Here is a 7,758-nt window from a genome sequence, read left to right as displayed (position 1 = left end):
TCAGTTTGTTGGTCTAATTATATTTGAATTTTTTTTAGACTTTATAAAATATGGTTGTTAATTTGCTGTTGCTCCTTCATTAGCTTCTCATTATCATCCTTGTAGCTAAGTACCTCCATTTTAAGGATTTTCATGGTATCTTCTAGATCATTTTCCTTTGGCCTGTTCACTCCATGGTCATTAGACTCAGTCTCATTGCGATCCAAGATGATATTTATATCTCTAACTTCTTCTTCTTCAATATAAGACCCTTCGACATCTTCTGCACTCCTATTTTCCATTGTGCAATTTATCCTATTCACCACCTATAGGTTTTCTTGTAAATTTTCTCCCAAAATTATGTCCCAATTTCAAAATATGGGTTTTCCATATGTTCTTCTCATTAATATCTTTCGACTATCTATTTGTGCCATTCCAATATCAGGGATGAAAGTTATGCCCTTTGGAATTTCACATCCTATTAAGCCATTTTCGCCCCTTTAAAACTCCTGTAGATTTCCTTTGAATTTTCTCATAATTCTTGGCCTTAAATTAAAACTTTGGGTGGATGGTTGTATTTTTCTTGGAAATAGCTTTCTTTCAACTAGTCACTTGCCCAATTCCGTATTCTGGGATGAAAGTTATGACCCTATGAAGTTCAACATGTTTTTCCACTTTCCTTCTATATCCTCCAATTCAATTGTTGGCATGCTTGTAACTATTTCTTACTAGATTTGATTTCAACTTCTAGTGCTAGTAGCTAACTATCCTTCCATGAGGCTTCCTCTTCCAAAGTTCCCAATTGGAGGTGAACTATTTTATTGACCCCTTTTCCATGTGGACAACATGCAAGTCCCTTATATATATTAAACAAAATATATATCATTTGTATTATAAAAGATGGTTGCATGGCCAATACCATTTACATTCTTCTCCAAGTTCAGAGACTTTAGTTTTCTAGTAAATCCAAAGCAAAATTTTCTTGCCTTTGTGGGCTTTGTGGACTACAATTCTACATTGAAACTACCCATAGATTTTACAAAATGCCCCCAAAAACAATGCATATTGAAAATACATATATTCAAACTATAGAAATATAGAAAACCTTAGAGGGACTAGATTATGTAACATCTTCCATGTTCTCTTCAGTCCCACAAGGCGCAACTTCTCCAGGCACTTTTTCCTCGAAATATTATGGGATTTATGTGGAGGTTCTTGCTTCCCCTAACTTCTAATTATTGTCGTGTTCACTAGCTAGAGAAACGTCTATCCCATTATTTTTTAGCTTCAACATCAATAATTCTACTTCCAGTGTTTCTAATTTCTTATCAATCTTGGATTGCAGCGAGTAACAATATTTTTCCATTAGCCGAAACCTTGCCTCCTTTTCCTTCTCCACTAACTCCACTATTCTATTGTTAATTTCTAGCATTTCTATGACTACCTTGAAGGAGTAATCCAAAGATTGACATCATATATCCTGATCAATTTCCTCATCTTTATTCTCAAGTGTTGCATGCTCTTTCCTGTGCATACTCATCTTTCCTGTCCATAGGAACAAAATTAGAGACTCTAATTTTGGTGAGGAACTCGTAGAAGTCCCCTCCATAAATACTGACAAAACATGATATTGAGAGGGGTGACACCCAAGAAGATAATTAATGCCCAAATCATCCCAAATCCATAGCCTTTTGGAACATATTATATTTGCGATGGAGTTTAATTCATGAATTGGAATGAAGAGAATTGCAGTTAAGTCCCATGACCTTATTTGTATAAATTGGATCACTGGAGAGATGAACCACTTTACATCCCATTTATTCCCTTTATTATCCCCCTGCCAATTGGCTTCTCAACACGTTTTTGAGTGGAATTCCTAATTATGATGATACCCTCCAAAACAATAATTTACTTGTATTTCAAGGTATTGTGACCAAGATGGCCACCAAATTCCAATTTGGTTACTTGTGGAAAAATCATGGAAAAAGAGAAGGAATCCTACAATTTGATTTAGTGCTAAGGTTTCTTTCCCCAACCTTCCCCTTGATTGGCAAGTTTATCCGCAACCCCATTCAAGTGTCTATATATGTGAAAGAAGGCAATCTCCTCACATTTCTCTAGCAATGAAACAATTTGGATCAATATTGAAGAATTAGGAATTCCACTTTTAGGTCTTACTTTGAAAGCTTTCCTTATGGATCATATCAATGAATATGTTAACACAGAAAAATTGTACACACATTTGTATAACTAAAATCATGTCCAATTTCATCCAACACAATGTACCTGTGAAGATTTTCTAGCTAAAAGCATCATAAAATACAAAAATAAAAGTCTTCCAAAGGTTTCAATTATAAAATTGACCTGTGCGGCTCATCCAAAGGCCAAAATTAGAAACCGCACGACTGTTTCTTCGATAGCCGCGTGGTTGAACAAGTGTCTGAGTCAGAAACCGAGGACCACTTCACACACTTAGAAGATTGGATTCTTTGACATGTACCAGTTAAGGACAATTGATTTCAAGGTCGACTTGGAGATATGCATCCCCAAGGGATCCTCTTGTCCTTCTCATAAGTCATTTTATCATTTATGAATGAAGAGAGGAAAGAGGAATTCAAATTATATATAAACAAGCCATTGGAATACCAAAAACAAGAGGAAGTAGAGAATTATTATGCTGGAAAAATTTCTCCTCAGCAATCCAACATTCTAGTGGGAAGAGGATTTCACCATTGAGAGAGTCTTCATACTTTTTTGAGAGAGAGGAGAATCTTGCAAGAAGATTGAGGAAAGGAACCTCCTTGTTGAGGATTTTGAGCACAATTTCTCAAATCATTCTCTTAAAGTGTTTATTATTCATCTATTATATCTCTTCTACATTCAACAATCAATATAGGGAGCCCTTTTCCATTAATTTTTTGACTTGTTTGCTTCATCAAACATTGTTTATGTCTTTATTTCTTAGTTTTTAGTTCATATTATGTATCCATTGTTTTCACCATTTACAGTTCTTTGTTTACTCATCTTTTTCCACTAACAACAACCAATTCTATATGTATGTTCTTTGCAGGGAATAACCAATTGTAAAGAAGGTGTTTTTGGTACCCCATAACAACAAATACATCAATACAGATTTGGCAACTTCATTGGTTTCCTTTATTTAATCTAATGTTTGTTTGGAAGGACCTTCTCTTTGCACTATTAGTCTACTGTGCATTTATCAACTATCTGGAATTTTTGCAAGACCTGTTGAACCTGTTTTCGGTCGAGAAGCTTGACCATTCATTCTTTTTTGTCATCTGTGCAACTTTTATTCAGACATACATACGGGTGCATCTGTGCACTAGAAAACCCACACGGTTTATAGACAACACAAAAAACCATTGTAATTTTTCTTTCCTAGGTGATTGGAAGCCTTTATTGAACTGCCTTCACCTCTGCACTTTCTTTTCTAGTTACTTCAGATTGCCTAGTTTCTTTACTAATCACTATTAACAGAGTAATTACTTAATATTTTGTTTTTATTTGCATTTCTCACATAACTTAATTAAGGGGAAAAGTAAGTGGCCACATTCCATATATATTTTTCAATTTATTTTTCCATTTTTCATAAGTCACATAGCTTAATTAGTAAAGGAGTAAGTGACCCATTATCCACATATCTTGTTACTAACCAAATCATTTTTATTTCATAATTTTTGGGACTAGGACCAAGTGTTACTACATAAATTAAGTAATCTTGGCTTCCCTTGCAAATTTTAGAGGAACCTGGACTTGCATATGAAAGGTTTCTTAAAGCACTTGAGTTTTCCATCTCGCTTTAGGCACACAGTGTGTAATAAGAAAAGAGTAAGTGGGCCATTATCTACACATTATTTCTCTTTCATGCAAGGAATGATAAAAAATTAGTGTTATTAGAGGGTATTGTAAATGATCATCAAATATCCAAATCTTATCACACTTTATATGTTCACTTTTGCCACTTGCACATACATTACATGTAACACACTAAGCTTCTATAAGATTTGTAAAAAAGGACATCCTGTTTCCAGAGATTTTTGTACTAATTTTATTGTTTATTTTGGCTTACATTATCACACCATAAGTGAAGCAAGACTCCCCAAAGAAACCATAACTTGAACCAACTAAATTTCCCCACAAGGGCCAACAAAGAATTTATAGTTCAGGATAGGACCAAGGGGGGTGGGCATCCCATAAGGCACCATGGTCATGTTACATCTTTGAAACATAGAAGTTGACTTTTAGGGTGCTTCAAATCCTTCACCATCCCATGGAAAAGACTACTCGAGCATGTCAGAGACCCGATTCAGAGGGGGTTCGGCTTAGGTCTAGTGCATGTGATACTATTTGGGGCTACTCGACCCATCTAGTGCTCGATACTAGTAACTGACTACTAAGAAGATAAACAATTGATTGCTCATGTGGGACGAAGGTATCTTAGTGGCCAATATTAGGGCATCCTTTCCCTATAGGTGGAGGTGTGGAAGCACTAAAGCCTCATCCGTTACCTTGGTTTAATCTTTGACTGCTTGAAAGAATCGTCTGTTCTCTTGGGATGTTGCCTTGGTACCCGTCAAAATATATCTCATATGAAAAAACAAAAAAAAAACATTTTTTGTTTGATTTATCAGATATCATAAGTTAAAGGGAAAGTAATCATTTTATTTTCTCTTTGTTTAATCTCTATGATTTACTTGCTTTGATACTTATCTCCCTCCCTCATCACATGAAGTGACACACACTCTTCTCGACACCCATTAGGGGAGTCTTTAGGCCTAAAATGGGCCTCCTAAGGAAATTATAAAATAATAGTGGAAATAATAAAAAATATTAGATTACATCTTCAAATTTTAGAGGGAAAAAAGAAAAAACTATTTTTTCAACTCGTATTTTCAACTTACCTCCCTATGGGTTTTCTCAAATTTCGAATGGAAACACTCGTTGGATGAAAAATTTGATTCCTCATCTAAGGAGTACCCATGTTGCATACTTTCGATGGACCCTGCTACATGAAAAATGAATAATACATGGAAAACGTGATTGCAATCACGCTTTTTTTTATTACGCATTTCTCATTTTTCGTGTAGCTGGATCCATTAAAAGTATGCAACATGGGTACTCCTTAGATGAGGAATTACATTTTGCATCCAACGAGTACTCCCACTCGAAATTTGAGTAAAACCTTAGGGAGATAATTTGAAAATATGAGTTGAAAAAGTAGTTTTATTATTTTATTATTTTTTAATCTTTTTACTTTTTTACACCAAAAATGGTGAAACATCCCCCATGGTTGATATCATCATCTGAATCCTATTGGTTCCTATAAAGTTTATTTTGGTTGTAAATTTTTCTTTTGAGGCCCATTTTAGACCTCAAAATTCCCCTAATGATAGGGGATCCCACGACCCCTAGTCACTCTAGGCACTTCCAAAACCTCCCCCCATTATAGGGAGGTATGCTCGGTCTCTTTCCATTTAAGCATAGAAGACACCACACAACCACTGTTATAGGATCATCCTTTATTGGTGCAACTTTTATTGGGATCCCTCCTCATCAAAAGACTCCTTTCACTACCCCTTAAGGGAATCCACACGCTACCCCTTAGCGGACCCCTCTCTACCCCTCAGGGGAGCCCACACAACAATCCTCCTAGGAGTTCACGTGGTTCTTACCAGGTTAACCACTCTCATCAGGGAACCCCTTTACATATAGTTGTTCAATTTTATTTTTATTTATTTATTTATTATTTATTTTATTTATTTTTTTTATTTATTATTATTATTATTATTATTATTTTTTTTTGTTTTTTTGTTTTTTTTTTTTTTTTGTTTTGTTTTTGTTTTTGTTTTCTTTGTTTTTGTTTTGTTTTTTGTTTTTTGCTTTTGTTTTTGTTTTTGTTTTTTTGTTTTGTTTTATTTTGTTTTGTTTTGTTTTTGTTTTTGTTTTTTGTTTTTTGTTTTTTGTTTTTTGTTTTTTGTTTTTTGTTTTTTGTTTTTGTTTTTGTTTTTGTTTTTGTTTTTTTTTTTTTCGATGGAAAACAACTTCTAAGTCCCATTTTTAGCTTCCTTAAATCTCCTTGATTTAAACCAATTAACTAATGACCCTATCACAAATGTCTAGAATTGGCCACCCATGGAAACTAAGTTACCTTTAGATGTACCAAAATTCGAAGGGAAATGAGGAGAAGATCTAGGAAACCATGTGATGACCTTTCACCTTTGGCGTTCATCCAATAATACCATAGAAGACACTATTTGCCTATGACTATTTCAACACACCCTCATAGGGGCCACAAAAAAGTGGTATATAGGGCAACCTTGTGGGTCACATTGGAACTTTTGTTCTCTAGCAACAACGTTCCTTACATTTTTTTAACTGCTTGTCCGCTAAGACTCGAGACTGGAACTTTTAACTCATTTCAACAAAAAACCTACTACGCACATATCATACCATATCCATGAATGGTGGAAACTTCGTAGCTTGTGAAAAGTTCATCTGGAAGCAAAAATACTCCTCGATTTATTTTTGAGATCCCTCACATCAGATATCTCAAAATATGTGGCAAATTACTCCCCAAAAAATGAGGAAAAGGCTATCAAAAAAGATCAACAATTAAAACTCATATACATGCAATCCAGATACCTCTACCATGTCCTTTAAGATGTACCCCACCTGCAAACTTTTAAACCAGAGTTACCAGGTACATTTAGTGCTTTAGACGAGTTGATCGGGACCATAGCCCAAAATCAACGAGGAAACACCTTCCAGTACTCTGGAAATACATATAGTATCCAACCATTTGGTGCCATGCTTGCAACACCACCACCATAAAATACAAGATATTATCCCTATCAACCTACACCTATGCAAAATCCTGCTATATAGGTCAACCAATAACATCCCACGTAGGGTAACCAATACCCTCCCACATAGGGTGGCCAATACCCTCCCATGCAGGGTGGCCCATATTCTCCCACACAGGGAAATCTGTACCCCCTAGTAATGCCGAAGTGTTTTCCATTTCCCAGAACACATATGCTAGCCAAGGACAAGGGAGTCAATATTTTCCTTTTATAACATCTCAATAGAATAACCCACCAACAAAGGCTCATGTAGGGGTTAACTTCATGCAACCTTATCTCCCTCAATAATAGCAATAGTTTGAACAACTAAACACAACTAATCCACCTAACGCTGCTAAGAAAAAATGAAATAACAAGTGAAAGGTAGAATCTGGAGAGGGGGAAATAATCAACAACAACCTCTGAGGGAATTAGCTGGCGGCAACCCCAACTGGAGTCCAAACAAGGGATAAAACAATAATTACCCACAAAGGAAAAATAATATCCCCAGTTTATGGAATAATCATGCTTGTGCCATTTGTAGGGAATACGTTCATTACACCCATCATTGCACTCAAATCCCTGAGTTGAAGAGGATGAAAGATACTGGGGGGAAAGGGGGACAAAAACAATAGACTGCAATAATGTAGAATCCTTTCCCTTATTAAGGATTGGTAAATACTCAGTAAGAACCCTCCCAAAAACAATATCAAAATCCTCTTGGAGGAATTTCCCACAATACCTCAATTCATGACATTTACATGACAAGAGAAGACATTCTCACGCAGACACGGAACTAGGATTGCATAACTCTATGAGAAACCAACCCATCCACCCCAACCAATACAACACGTACAAAAACTTTGACAATCCCTTTCCATCCTATAGAATCCATCTCAAAGATGGTCAAAGGGCC

Source organism: Pinus tabuliformis, chromosome 6, assembly GCF_031772625.1.
Source record: "Pinus tabuliformis cultivar Carrire ecotype Pingquan chromosome 6, CPIR1, whole genome shotgun sequence".
Taxonomy (NCBI): domain Eukaryota; kingdom Viridiplantae; phylum Streptophyta; class Pinopsida; order Pinales; family Pinaceae; genus Pinus; species Pinus tabuliformis.
The sequence above is the reverse complement of the archived record's forward strand: the minus strand, read 5'-3'. Positions refer to the sequence as shown.